Genomic DNA, 14572 nt, shown 5'->3' with positions numbered 1-14572 from the left:
AACCTTATAATGGCTCCAGTCGTAGCGTAAAGTTTGTTTGTCTCTCGTTATATTTGGCCAACATGTGGGATATTGTCTTAGGCTTATTTTTAGGTCCAGGAAATGTATTCTTGAAGTTTTTTGCAGTTTGTAGGGGAATTCGAGGTTACTGTGTGCTTCCTGGACCATGTTCAACGCAGGATTGACTCTAATATCACTAAGTTCACTGAACCCAGTGCGCGCAAGATAATCATCCCCGTATCGGAAGCAACGTGTTACTCTATTAACCTTGAATATTCCTGTCAATCGCCTGTTTCGAGCCGCAAGATATAAATCCGACAGCACCGGTTCTAAGTACGGCCCTGTGGCAATCCCTTATTTCTGGGGGAAAATTAGGCCCCTCAAATTAGATAAATTTAGAGTTTAGGTACGTTCCAGTAGGTAGAACAATGACAAACATTTGCAAGAGTCTTGAAACTTTGTCCATCCACATAAGCGGTAGCACTCTTCAACCGTCTTGATTGCAGCTTCCGTCGGCATGTTGTAACACAGGTGTGTGACGTCTATGGGAAGAGATTGGATTGGCAGAGACTTTTTGAGGAAGTCGATGACTTCCTGCGAGTTACTTATTCACAACGGATCGCGCTCCACCGTGTTCGCGCTCCCGACTCTAACTTCGCGCAACTTTTACCACCAGTCTTCGTTTCGCCCCTGTTAGTGTCTTCTGGCACATAGCGCAAGGAAAATGAACGCTGTATCACGAATGCAAACCAACTAGCCTGCCAATTTGTTTTAGCTCGCACTAACGTGTATCGGCTGATGTGAACGGTTAACTTTTCTGATAATTTGCCAGGCTGTTACTTCTTAATTATTTTTCTATACGATGCATCTTGTTCCATTCTACGGCGCAAGCTGCAGAAACAGCGATAGCATTATATGCGAGTAACGCCTACGGTGACTGATATCTTTCGTGATTCATTGCGTGCATTCGGGACACGACAGCGACAGCCCTGGGTTGGCGTGACAAAGGTGTAAGCACATCTCACTAGGAAATCCTCTAGTGTGGCGAAAGCTGAAGGCCTGACACTAGATATTTATTACCTTGAAATGATAATTTCATGTCATCGGGACATCACAATACTATCTTTATTTGATGAGCTCAACAGAGCCAGCAGTAAAGAAATAACGCACGGGGTTTCGAATTGTTATTATCCTGTTATAATACATAGACACTGTAACGACACGGTGGGAGTGGGGACCTTCAGTGGAGTGTCTTAAACACCTTTTTTCATCGTGCGCAAGATATGCATGTTTGAGTCAGGAAGCCACTACTATAATTTCGTCGTGAGCGTTTGTTTCCTCTTTCTCATTTCGTTCATTTCTGATGCGCAAGAACGAGCAGCCATCACAGTGATAAAGTGACTAAAGTTTCTCCTTTTAATGTCACTAGAATAACAGAAAATATTTTCGCACAACTTATGTACTTTAGGACACAGTTCTGCAAGCCTATAACAGACGGCTGTAAGGTACGCAGTGCAAGTAATTTGGAAATACTGCGTGGCTTTCAAGGGTTAGCAACTGCAAAATAAATACCACAGGAAATTATTGTTACACGTACGAAACTCAGGCATTCATCTCAAGTAGTCAGTCATCTTCTATTACTTTGCATAGTACGCATTGTCTCCTGAAGGCGCAGGCGTAACACCTATTCCTGTGTGATTGCCATCTGACTTATTCTGAAACGAAAATAATGCCGGCAATGTTTCCTTCATTCAAGATTCCAGCAGTGATACTCTTAGACAAGGCTTGCAGCATGGAAAAAAGGGGTGACCGTCAACACTTCGCGTTTCCAGCGCTCTTGCACACGAGGCTGCGCAAGCCAATAAATTCGGCAATTCTCAAGATTGTTTGCCGGAACCCCGCTTTCTTTCCAGAATCCCACTATACTCCAGAAAGTTTCATGCTGCCAGCGAAACGACCGTGTTAAGTGCATTCGTAGTTCCCACTCCAGACAGAGAAATTTGCATCGAATCACTGGACCAGAAACGTTGCCGCGTGATGGTAGAGGACGGATTAGAATTGTTAACTACTTATCTCTACAACATGATGAAAAGAAGGTGAAGCACACGACATGACATTAGTAAGCTACTGTCCAAGTGCAATACGACATCTGAAAGTGTTTTTTTTAATGACATGATTTTATAGGAGACATTTGGCCTTTAGGTTGCACTGGTTACTCGTCGTCGAATGGCAAACAAAATTAAATCGCAAAATGTGGCGAAAGACAGCGACTGAAGTCAGAGGACTTCATAGAAAATTTGGCACAGGAGTGAAGGAAGCCACGGCAGATAGTCAGACAGCAAGCCACAAAAGATTAACATGTGCAATTGCGTAAATAAATATACTTGGAATCCTGCGGGAACAAATGTGCAACTTCACAGTTTTTAGACGAGTTCACGATGGCTAGTGCACAAAGAACATTCCTTTCAGGCCAAATTCAGCACAGACTTCTTTCTTAAAGCGTGCTTTGTACCTGAGGGCGGGGGGAATGTATTGTTGCCTTGAACACTTTGATTTGCATTTTCATTTCATATCTAATTATGAAAATTAATGGCATGGTACATTAAGGACGCCCGCTGGTCCATTTACGTGTCTACGAGTGCGACCTCCCAGTGGATGGGAATACTTATGTTCTACCGCCCCGAATGCATTTAAACAAACTATGCAAGACTGCGTGTTAGGTTGAGTTAACTAGTTAGACAAATTAGCGTGAAAGCAAACTTTGGAATAGGCAACTCAAGAGGAACACTTTGAAGACGTTTCGCTGCGTGTTTTAACAGGAAATGAAAGCGCTAGATATCTTGCACACGAAGTTCGAGCCAGGCTGAATAATACAAACATTGTACCGGCTTCGTTCTTGTTGTTTTCATCGTATTATGGATAGTGTGAGATATTCGAGCTAGAGGTGAGTAAAATACATTCACAGATTCGATGAATATTTCATGCCTTAAAGGTTGGAGTCTTGAGGAAGCATCCCTTTCTTTGTTTACTAGTTTAATGTCTGTTGAGAAAACTTCCGAGTTTATAATCTTCGCCTGCTTTCGAATACCTAATCATTCATAAACGTTGCCTTTGAAATGCAGCTGCAGGCATTTTTATTGCAGAGTGACTGCGATAACCATATTAATACCTCTACGTTGATTGTACTCAGTCGTGTTTCGCCATAACATGGGCAATCTATATTCAGATTCTTTCAAATCATTTAGGAGGTATGCCTTTCGAACTCTTAAATATTGGTCGTGACGAGTGAAATTTCTCGCGGAGTATTATGCCTAGCCGAGTCCGTCGCTATGAAATACAGCTTCAGTTGGCTAACACTAGCTGGATACATTGCCCGAAATAGCTTCTACGAGGCACAGGCTTACTTAGTGGACCTTGAAGGTCACTGTCAAACAAAGGTTTTAACATTTCGACAAGAGTTGCAATAAAACGCTTTGCATCGTTCTTTATTTAAATATTTCCTGCAGCACATCTTCAATTTGTTGTTCTTAGGCACCGTTTCTAAATCTGCCGAAGAAGAACAGGATTGGTTAACGTGTTTCATTGAATACTTCAGATTGTGGTCATCATTAGTGTCAGAGGAACTTCGTCCTTTTCTAACGTATCATCTTTCGGTGCTATGTCGCAACAAGTCATTCCGGCTTATTTCGGGCCATTTCATTTGTATGGGACGTTTTGCTTTATTTTTGTCCTACTTAGCAGTTGCGTAGCCAGAAATATTTTTCGGGAAAGGGAGGGTGAGGTGGGCACGCACGTAACCGTGGGTGGAGGGTGGGAAACGCAGGTGCTGTACCATGTCATTTTATGCTGATGCGGCACGTGCCCAGTGTGCACCCCCCCCTCCTCCTCCTCCCTTCTGGCTACGCCCCTCGTATTTGGTTGGAAAGCACTTTCTAAGTTATGAGAACATTGCTGACGCTCATAAAAGCAGTTTTCGTCTGGCTAGAAGGCTGCTGCTTTGAAAGTGCAATAAATAACTGCATTTATTTCTCGTAAACTCGTTCACGATGCATTTCCATCGATAACCGCATTGTGCTGACTCGATGTATGACTTTTGTTTGTAAATCTGAGTTTTTCGCTTGTCGTTTCATTCACACGTCTCCATACCAAGTTTTTTGTTATTTCTTTCTCTTTGCATGATTCTGACTCTAGTGTTTATTGATGTTTTAGCTGCCCCTATCCCCACCCTCTTTTGTAATACCCCGCAGGGGGTCCTTAAGGGTTTAATAACTGCTGATGATGGTGATAAAAATAATTACTAGCTAACATCACTTGTGATGAAGTCGTGTCGGTTTAGAGACTCAATGTGTCTGACGTATGTGACCCATTTATATTATTTCTCACACAACGAACAAAGATCAAGCAATAACATGATTCCTGATAACTTAGATATCTTAGCCGCTTAGATATCTGTGTGGTTTGTATTTCGTGTTTGTAAAGTAAACGTCAATAAAATTTTCTATTAAGGCAGAGACGAGCGATTCGCTTGCATATAGCTTCATCATCATCATCATCATCATCATCATCAGCCTAGTTACGCCCACTGCAGGGCAAAGGCCTCTCCCATACTTCTCCAACTACCCCGGTCATGTACTAATTGTGGCCATGTTGTCCCTGCAAACGTCTTAATGTCATCCGCCCACCTAACTTTCTGCCGCCCTCTGCTACGCATCCCTTCCCTTGGAATCCAGTCCGTAACCCTTTGACCATCGGTTATCTTCCCTCCTCATTACATGTCCGGCCCATGCCCATTTCTTTTTCTTGATTTCAACTAAGATGTCGTTTACCCGCGTTTGTTGCCTCACCCAATCTGCTCTTTTCTTATCCCTTAACGTTACACCCATCATTCTTCTTTCCATAGCTCGTTGCGTCGTCCTCAATTTCAGCAGAACCCTTTTCGTAAGCCTCCAGGTTTCTGTCCCATATGTGAGTACTGGTAACACACAGCTGTTATACACTTTCCTTTTGAGGGATAGTGGCAACCTGCTGTTCATGATTTGAGAATGCCTGCCAAACGCACCCCAGCCCATTCTTATTCTTCTGGTTATTTCAGTCTCATGATCCGGATCCGTGGTCACTACCTGCCCTAAGTAGATGTATTCCCTTACCACTTCCAGTGCTTCGCTACCTATCGTAAACTGCTGTTCTCTTCCGAGATTGTTAAACAATACTTTAGTTTTCTGCAGATTAATTTTCAGACCCACCCTTCTGCTTTGCCTCTCCAGGTCAGTGAGCATGCATTGCAATTGGTCTCCTGAGTTACTAAGCAAGGCAATATCATCAGCGAATCGCAAGTTGCTAAGGTATTCTCCATCAACTTTTATCCCCAATTCTTCTCACTCCAGGCCTCTGAATACCTCCTGTAAACATACTGTGAATAGCATTGGAGATATCGTATCTCCCTGTCTGACGCCTTTCTTTATAAGGATTTTGTTGGTTTCTTTGTGGAGGACTACGGTGGCTGTGGAGCCGCTATAGATATCTTCCAGTATCTTTACATATGGCTCATCTACACCCTGATTCCGTAATGCCTCCATGACTGCTGAGGTTTCGACTGAATCAAACGCTTTCTCGTAATCAAAGAAAGCTATATATAAGGGTTGGTTATATTCTGCACATTTCTCTATCACTTGATTGATAGTGTGAATATGGTTCATTGTTGAGTAGCCTTTACGGAATCCTGCCTGGTCCTTTGGTTGACAGAAGTCTAAGGTGTTCCTGATTCTATTTGCGATTACCTTAGTAAATACTTTGTAGGCAACAGACAGTAAGCTGATCGGTCTATAATTTTTCAAGTCTTTGGCGTCCCCTTTCTTATGGATTAGGATTATGTTAGCGTTCTTCCAAGATTCCGGTACGCTCGAGGTTATGAGGCATTGCGTATACAGGGTGGCCAGTTTCTCTAGAACAATCTGACCACCATCCTTCAACAAATCTGATGTTACCTGATCCTCCCCAGCTGCCTACCCCCTTTGCATAGCTCCTAAGGCTTTCTTTACTTCTTCTGGCGTTACCTGTGGGATTTCGAATTCCTCTAGGCTATTCTCTCTTCCACTATCGTCGTGGGTGCCACTGGTACTGTATAAATCTCTATAGAACTCCTCAGCCACTTGAACTATCTCATCCATATTAGTAACGATATTGCTGGCTTTGTCTCTTAACGCACACATCTGATTCTTGCCTATTCCTAGTTTCTTCTTCACTGTTTTTAGGCTTCCTCCGTTCCTGAGAGCCTGTTCAATTCTATCCATACTATAGTTCCTGATGTCCGCTGTCTTACGCTTGTTGATTAACTTAAAAAGTTCTGCCAGTTCTATTCTAGCTGTAGGGTTAGAGGCTTTCATACATTGGCGTTTCTTGATCTGATCTTTCGTCTCCTGCGATAACTTACTGGTTTCCTGTCTAACGGCGTTACCACCGACTTCTATTGCGCACTCCTTAATGATGCCCATGAGATAGTCGTTCATTGCTTCAACACTAAGGTCCTCTTCCTGAGTTAAAGCCGAATACCTGTTCTGTAGCTTGATCCGGAATTCCTCTAGTTTCCCTCTTACCGCTAACTCATTGATTGGCTTCTTGTGTACCAGTTTCTTCCGTTCCCTCCTCAAGTCTAGGCTAATTCGAGTTCTTACCATCCTATGGTCACTGCAGCGTACCTTGCCGAGCACGTCTACATCTTGTATGATGCCAGGGTTCGCGCAGAGTATGAAGTCGATTTCATTTCTAGTCTCACCATTCGGGCTCCTCCACGGCCACTTTCGACTAACCCGCTTGCGGAAAAAGGTGTTCATTATCCGCATATTATTCTGTTCTGCAAACTCTACTAATAATTCTCCTCTGCTATTCCTAGAGCCTATGCCATATTCCCCCACTGACTTGTCTCCAGCCTGCTTCTTGCCTACCCTGGCATTGAAGTCGCCCATCAGTATAGTGTATTTTGTTTTGACTTTACCCATCGCCGATTCCACGTCTTCATAAAAGCTTTCGACTTCCTGGTCATCATGACTGCATGTAGGGGCATAGACTTGTACCACCTTCAATTTGTACATCTTATTATGTTTCACGACAAGACCTGCCACCCTCTCGTTAATGCTATAGAATTCCTGTATGTTACCAGCTATTTCCTTATTAATCAGGAATCCGACTCCTAGTTCTCGTCTCTCCGCTAAGCCCCGGTAATACAGTACATGCCCGCTTTTTAGCACTGTATATGCTTCTTTTGTCCTCCTAACCTCACTGAGCCCTATTATATCCCATTTACTACCCTCTAATTCCTCCAATAACACTGCTAGACTCGCCTCACTAGATAGCGTTCTAAAGTTAAACGTTGCCAGGTTCAGATTCCAATGGCGGCCTGTCCGTTTAAATGTTTAAATAGCGGTTGTAGTATTTTTGTTTTTTCGATTCTGAAAACCGAGTACATTGTCCAAGGTTTTGCGAGTCACAGGTGGTTCACTGTCCGACACTGATAGACACTTGTAGACACCGAGCATGCGCTGCGCTAAAAAGAAACCGAATTCATCCAATTTCATTCGATGTGGTAGCTTATCCGTACGGATAATTCAATGACTTATGGCGTTCCACAGTCCGTAATTTGAAGGCGCGAGTAGCGCACTTTCGGGCAACACCTTATAGGTAGTATTCATTGACGTCATCAAGGAGTACTCGCATGCCGAGGTGCTGCGCAAACAAGGAAAGTAACAGCCCAAAAGGCATATTTTGCGCCGAACGACTGACTGATGGGAGTGATAATCCGGTAAAAAAGGGTTACCGTCAAAAAGCAAGACATTGTACGCGTCAATGTACAGTGGTGCACTGACGTCATCTTGGCTGCGATGCTTGAGTACCAGCACGGAGAGAAGTCGCGTCCGCGACGTCACGTGCAAGCTATCTACAAGGCGCTTGTTTCGAAAGATTGACAAAGATATGGCTGCCGAAGCATTACGAAGGAGAAAAAGTGTCCGACGATTACGATACTCCCTAATGCGAAACTCGAGCGCAGCTCGATACGCGTTTTCATTTCGCAATATATTGTAGCAAAGAATTTGAGACCGAAATCAACGCACCGACTGGCAGTGGGCCAGTGCCGTCAGCGCCTTCACAAAGGGAGGGGCGGTATGGGAATGCTGGCACGGTGGGCGGCATCGGAGCCAGCCGTGGAAGACGTCGAACTGCGCGAGCAGCGGCGCGAGTGCGTTGGCGTGGCTGTGCCAGCCGTATGGCAAGTGTAGTACTGTATATTTATATCGTTCTACACTTCAATACCAAGGTAAGAAAATATACGTAGGTTAACGCACAAATTGAGTGAACCAAGTCAGCAGGCCATAAATGGTGGGTTCTCAGAAAGCGTATAGCTAACTTGTCATAAAATAGGGAGAAAATCCATCGAAGGATGCCTGTCGGTGTCAAGCGACAGCTTCCAGTTAGACCTGCTCAGATATGCTACAGGGGACACTTATTGGTTACATTTGTTAGTTATAGCTACGAGGAATGTGGGCTATGACATTGCACTTCTTACAGGGCCAGCCTGTGTTACCAACTACATTAAAACCCTTACGAGGGTGCGTATCATGCCCTGGTTGATATCGGGACAGGCCTACCAAGTCAGCACCACTGATTAGTCTCGGGGATCCGCCCAGCTCGGATTACACTGGATCCAAGATCGTTGCGGTTCATTCGGCTAGACAGTCATCCGCGCAAAGTGCAAGGAAGAGCCAAACAATGCTCCACTTTATTAAGCTACGAACTGATTGGCCAATGAACGCCCAGATATTCTATTGAGACATAAGCTCGAGTATGTTGAAGCGATCCAACAAAAAATGAATCTCGGCACTATACCGGAAGATACACATAGGATGCATGGTTTATTCTGCCATGATTAAAGTATTCTCTCCAAAACGGAGAATTTGGTTCACTCGAAAAATGACAAACGCACAGCAACAAATCGGAGTCATGTAAACAGACTCTTAGCATATGGCAACCAACTTCACGCTTTAAACACAAACAGCCACGCGGTAAAGTTTGTCCATGTCTTGATACGTTGTTTTCTAGCAGCCTCGCAACTTCTTCAGCAGACATTGCAACTTGTACTTTGATCTGAACCGGACTGCCGTGGAGAAGATGAGCCGTTCCTGCCTCATCTGTTCACATAACCACGCATCCTGCTGAAGATAAGACGTGTACGACAATCAGCACGACGCTTCCAAGAGCCTTAAGCACCCAACCATCACAACCGTGCTTGAACGTCGCTTAAACGTCTCACTGCGGCTTGCCGGCAAACGAATCCTTCAATGTGCTGTCGAAGGCAGAGGATGCTTTAGCGGCCATCTTTGCGCATGCGCTGTCGATCTGCCCACTGCTCTTGAGGAAGTACGGGCGAATCAGGCTGTTGTAGATGCGCGCCGAGCCGTTGAAGCGCGCAGGCAGGAAGCAGTACACGAGGAAGACTACCTTGACGAGCCAGTAGAAGGGGAAGAAGCGTAGGATGCCGTCCGCGAAGAAGTCCAGAATGGAGAAGCAGGCGTACACGACCCAGTAGGTGAGCCAGCGGGTGTCGTCGTTTCTGTCCGCCGACTCGATGGCTCGCGTGGACGCGTACGCTGGGTATACGAGGCCCACGATGTTGCAGAGCAGCTCGGCGAAGTAGCCGAAGATGAGATACAGCGCCGAGAAGGACCCCAGGCCCAGCATGAAGTAGGCGCGCTGAACGCCAGTCTTCTCCTGGGCGAGGTCGAATACTTGCTGGATGCGCTCGGGCAGGGCCGCCACTACAGCCTCAGCCTTCTGGCAGGCACTCTTTAGCACGGCGGACATGTTGTCCTTCGCGGTGGGCGACTCCCGTTCGAGCGAACACGCTGCGTCCTTTCGGCTGCGATGGGCGAGGAAATGTACCCGAGTCCGCGTCGTATCCGGGGCGGCGGATTTATCTCTGCGCGTGCTCAGATAGGGAGCGACAAGTATAGGTGGCCTTCCTGATTAGAATTTTTACCCGCTTATCTCTTTTCCCCCGGACCCAAGTACACGTACCGCACTTGATAGTCGCGACTATACGCCTCCTTTCTCGTCGTCGGTGTGGCCGAGTTCATTAACCGCGACACATTGTTCGTCATGTCGCTTATACTGCAGTGTAGTGTGAACTGCGGCATACAGTTCCATAAAGTGGAATCGGTATAAGGTGCCATCATTTGACCACGTACGTTAACCTCTGCGCAATCTCGAGTGGGCTTTCGGCCAACTAGCTCGCTTACGGTGCGTTGGAAAATGCATAACTTCAACGGGATTTTGGGCAGCCACGCAGTGAAGTACGTATAGTAATAAGAATAGTTCGTCTGGATCAGAATTGTCCTCGAGGTTTTATTTATCAATATTCATGCTCCCTTTTGGGAAGCTTCGTAGCCGCGTTAAGCCGGATGCAATGTTGATTTATTTTTATTTTTACTCACTTGCAGTATCGACCAACTTTCAATAAATTGGTGGTGATGTGTAGTTGTCAGGGTGTGTTGCATTACAAGCAACGGCAGGTAATGTCTATAGCAGTGGGAAAGATGTCGAGACTCGCTGGAAGTAATTACGTTTTATCTATTGATACAGATCATATTGCCACCTCGTGGCAAATCATGTGCCATGACGTAATATTGACGCATTGAGTAATACGAGCTTGAGCTTACTGACAAGTTACTTACACGTGCGCGCGTGCGTGCTTGCGTGTTCTTAATTACCCTCGGCTGTACGGTCGGTGGTTATAGAGCGGGTAAAACTCTTAATTTGCAAAATAAACTGCGTCTCTGAGCGTTTATGACGGCTTCTATTACTTGAAACCACACGCGGGCAGGGTGAGAAATTTTCGGCTATAAGGTAGTTGTGGGGTCGGGCGGATGAGTTTGGAGAAAATATAGATTCATGAACGTAGCGCCCTTAATACGATATCGCTCTTGCGCCTAAATATCCTTGCTCTCATAACGGACGCAAATTTCAGACGTGAGCGCGCGATTGGAAAAGAGCAGTACAGACTCGACGTCACGTTACGTAAACGCTGGATGGTTTAGTGCGTCGAATGCTTGCGCCGCGATTCCGACATATCGGTGTATTTGTAGCCTAAGCCAAAGCAGCCATCCAATATGACGATCCTAACCAACAACCTATTGCTTTCCTCGTCGCCGGGCCACGGAAGGAGAAGCGTTATTTTCGGATGGCGTCAGCAAAGTGGCAGGAATGCTGCACAGAAACAACGAACGAGACTTCGATCAGCCAAATAATCTGGCAGATGTCGCTACGCACTATCAGTAATGAAATGCTGCCGCGGCAAAGCGAAACGAAAGACATCTCACTGGTATCACTTCTTTCCTTTATTTTTTCCTGTTCGGGCGATCATTCCGCATCCGCCTGAGCTTGTCCTCGTCTCAAGCAGCAGCACTCAGCAGTATATACATTGATCAAATATGTCGTAAATTAACGTGCCGCCTTTTTTTTTATTTGATTGCCGCCTCCGTGAAGACCAGTGAGCGAAATGCGCACGGCGAGTGAAGCCCGACCGTGCTTGGCAGTGCGATGAATCTTATCGAATTCTTGGAGCACCATGGACAGGGATACAGAGCGGCGGGCCCCGCCTCGCGCGTGCTCTCTTCCGTTTTGTTTTTATTGTGGTTGGCGTATTCGAAGTCGGGATGGAGGCTTGGGGTCCGCTGGCTGCCGCATCTCCGACGGGCGTGTTTGGTAGCGCCGAGCCCTTCTCCCCAAGCGGGTATACGACCTCCTTGCAAGCGCGCCTCAGCCCGCCCGGTTGGCTAACCGGGCGGCGAGTGGTAAAAGCAGGAGCCCAGCGATGACAGCAGAATGTTCCGAGAAATAGGCTCTTCCGCAATATCTCGCTCCAGTGAATGAAATAGCCTGACTCGCGTAGTGTCGGCCAGCGATGCCCCCTGCTTCCTAGTTCGCGTGTTTCTTTCCTTCAGTATTGTTGGGCCGCCGAGATATCTAGGCTCCTGCGCAGATTTTGTGCCTGTATATATTTACTGTACTTAACCTCCTATACAGGCCGCTTCTTTGCCGAACCGCATGTTCTCGTCGGGATTCTTAGTGACATGCTACTTTTAGAAGTCTGTTGACGACGGGAGCGATCACTGGTATAGAGACTTGAATGCACAGCGTGGGATCACGAACTCGGGAGGCATTTAGGACGTATGGTTTGATTAAAGATTGGCTTCCGTTCTAGAACACGTGCGCAGGCATTAGAACGTGGACGTGGATGATGATGACGAAAACATCTTTATTGACGGGAAAAGAAAAATTGGGAAGGGTGCCTTAGTTCTGGGTTCCTATGGCATCTTCAGCGATGGCCCGTGCCCGTCGGATCAGTGCCCGGCGCACCCAAAAGGCGCCGTCACGAAGGACGCCTTTCCACTGCTCTGGGGCGCGGGATGTCTGAAAAATGCGGGAGAAGAGAGGGAAGCAGCCAGCGGGAAAAAATTACAGTAGATGGTCTATAATCATTCCTTCACATCAGAAGCTTCTAGTACATTGATTCAATAGTCCCGACATACTTGCTCGAAATTGCAGCGCCGGTGACCTTTAAGGTATATTGAATTAAGGTGAGCGGGGCGCGGCAACTGCTTGTGCCCTATTGACGCGAAGAAACGCTGGTCTGCACTTGGGTCATTGTGAAACAGGGTGAAGTATAGAGAACAAGACATGCAGTGATTTCGGTGCTAAAACGAAGTACCCGTGAAGAGTTGAAACGGAAAGCAACGGGTCGTAGAAGAATAAGCACATTTGTCTGGTGGTGCTTGGTAAATGCACCCGCCTCTGTGAAAAACTGCAGCGCGCTATGGACTAATGGAGCGTCGCGAAGATGCCGTGTTCTTCCTTTAAGTCTGGAATTGCGGGGGCGGTGAGTGGCAAGAGAGAACTGGAGGGGAATGAAACGATCGTGCATTGCTGTTGTACGAAACTGTTTCGTATATATCTGTGAGTTTGTTTACTCCAAACCGGTTGTAAAAGTGTCGAATGGGGGTAATTTCTTCACAAAGGAAAAAAAAGTAAGCGCTATGTCTTTGCTTTCGCTACCGGAAAAGATAATTTCACTTATACGTCGCGATCGACGACGTCCCGGTAAGTCGATGGAAGATGTCTTTATAGTTCCCCCTTTATTACACATATATACATTGCTCGCATTGGGTATAATGTTACGATGATGGGCTACAATATAAATTTCAATATGATGTGAGGACAAACGACTGTGATGCTTGCCATACAAGCACAACAAATTCTATTACCCAGGCTTCAAAAGATAACTGAGTTCCCATTTCCCAAGTTTACGTTACTACAGGCGACAACTTTTTCTACTGAAAGCATCAATCACTTGAGCCGGTTCTCAAGCCACTACGCTCTCCCCCCTCCCCCTTCTCCGCCCCTCGCTCTTCCCCTTCTCAAGCTTTTATTGTTCATTTACCAATATTATGAGCTTGTACTTCTACCTTGCTGCCGCTTCTTCTGAATGGTCTGCGTGACCAAAATATCACAAGAAAAACTTGCTTGGGATTGGAAAAAGCTGAGATGTGCTCCACTCTAAAGGTTCGTCTTGATCCATGCCCCTGATCTATACTGCCATTATCTCGGTTTAACCACGTGATCCTTGCGCACCGTTTGACTTGGAGGGAAGTATGTGCCACTGTACACAGTCTTGTCACACGGCTGAATGGCCGTCTTCGTCGATTCTCGGGCTCTCACCGTAGTCATTCAGAGTCCCAGTGCAATGAACACGAAGCTCAAGATGCTTTTGTTTGTTCTCGGTAGACAAATACCTTGCACAGGCAACAACAGAAACGAAGGAAGAAGAAAACTATTGAAAATGTGTCGGTGAAATAGAATGGCATCCAAACAGAAATCACACAGCGTGAGAGCGCAGCACTGAGCCTCAGTGGCCGATGATTACACCTCATTTCTCGCCGCACGCGCTCCGGCGAGGCACAGTAGCGGAGTCGTTTGTGAAACCAATGGGCGCCGAGGCGGCCGCCGCTTTCGACGAAAGGCATCGTCGTCCGTTCATGAACTTGCCGCTTGAGTTTGCACTCCGGTACTGTTGCTTGGTTTTTCCCTTTTTCCCCTGTTTACTTCTGCTCACTTTCCCGAAATAACCCGTCGCTTGGCGGGATATCCGGAGCTTGTCGTTGAACGTGCGTGCGGGTAATTTGTGCCTTGCAGTCGGGGGATAGCGCGTATATAGATCTATTTCTGATCATGTGCGGGCCCCATGGGTATCGCGCCGCAGGGGAGATCGTGAATGGACGTGATGCATGGCTACATTGCTGTGTTCATGGTGTATTCACATACATGTCAATGCGGAGCCGAAAATAGGGAGGGTTGTAACTGCCGTACGAAGAATATGTTTTCCTAAGTTTATATTCCTTCGTTGCAGAAGCGTATGTTCGTGTTTGTACCGGGGTCTGCCTGAAGGATGGGAGGGAGGTGATGAAGAGGCCCCTATCGCGCCTCATGCCGGTATATACGCAGGTATGCACGAGGCCCAATCCCCCCC

The 14572-nt window shown here is 46.4% G+C and overlaps 1 pseudogene; it reads right to left on the bottom strand.

Moving 5' to 3' along the window:
- Nucleotides 1–8884: 8884 nt before the first annotated feature.
- On the bottom strand, nucleotides 8885–9944 carry LOC142578717 (receptor expression-enhancing protein 5 pseudogene; annotated as a pseudogene).
- Between the last annotated feature and the right edge of the window lie 4628 nt (nucleotides 9945–14572).

This window comes from Dermacentor variabilis, chromosome 4 (genome assembly GCF_050947875.1).
Source record: "Dermacentor variabilis isolate Ectoservices chromosome 4, ASM5094787v1, whole genome shotgun sequence".
In the NCBI taxonomy this organism is placed as follows: domain Eukaryota; kingdom Metazoa; phylum Arthropoda; class Arachnida; order Ixodida; family Ixodidae; genus Dermacentor; species Dermacentor variabilis.
This window is presented reverse-complemented; position numbering and strand designations above follow the sequence as displayed.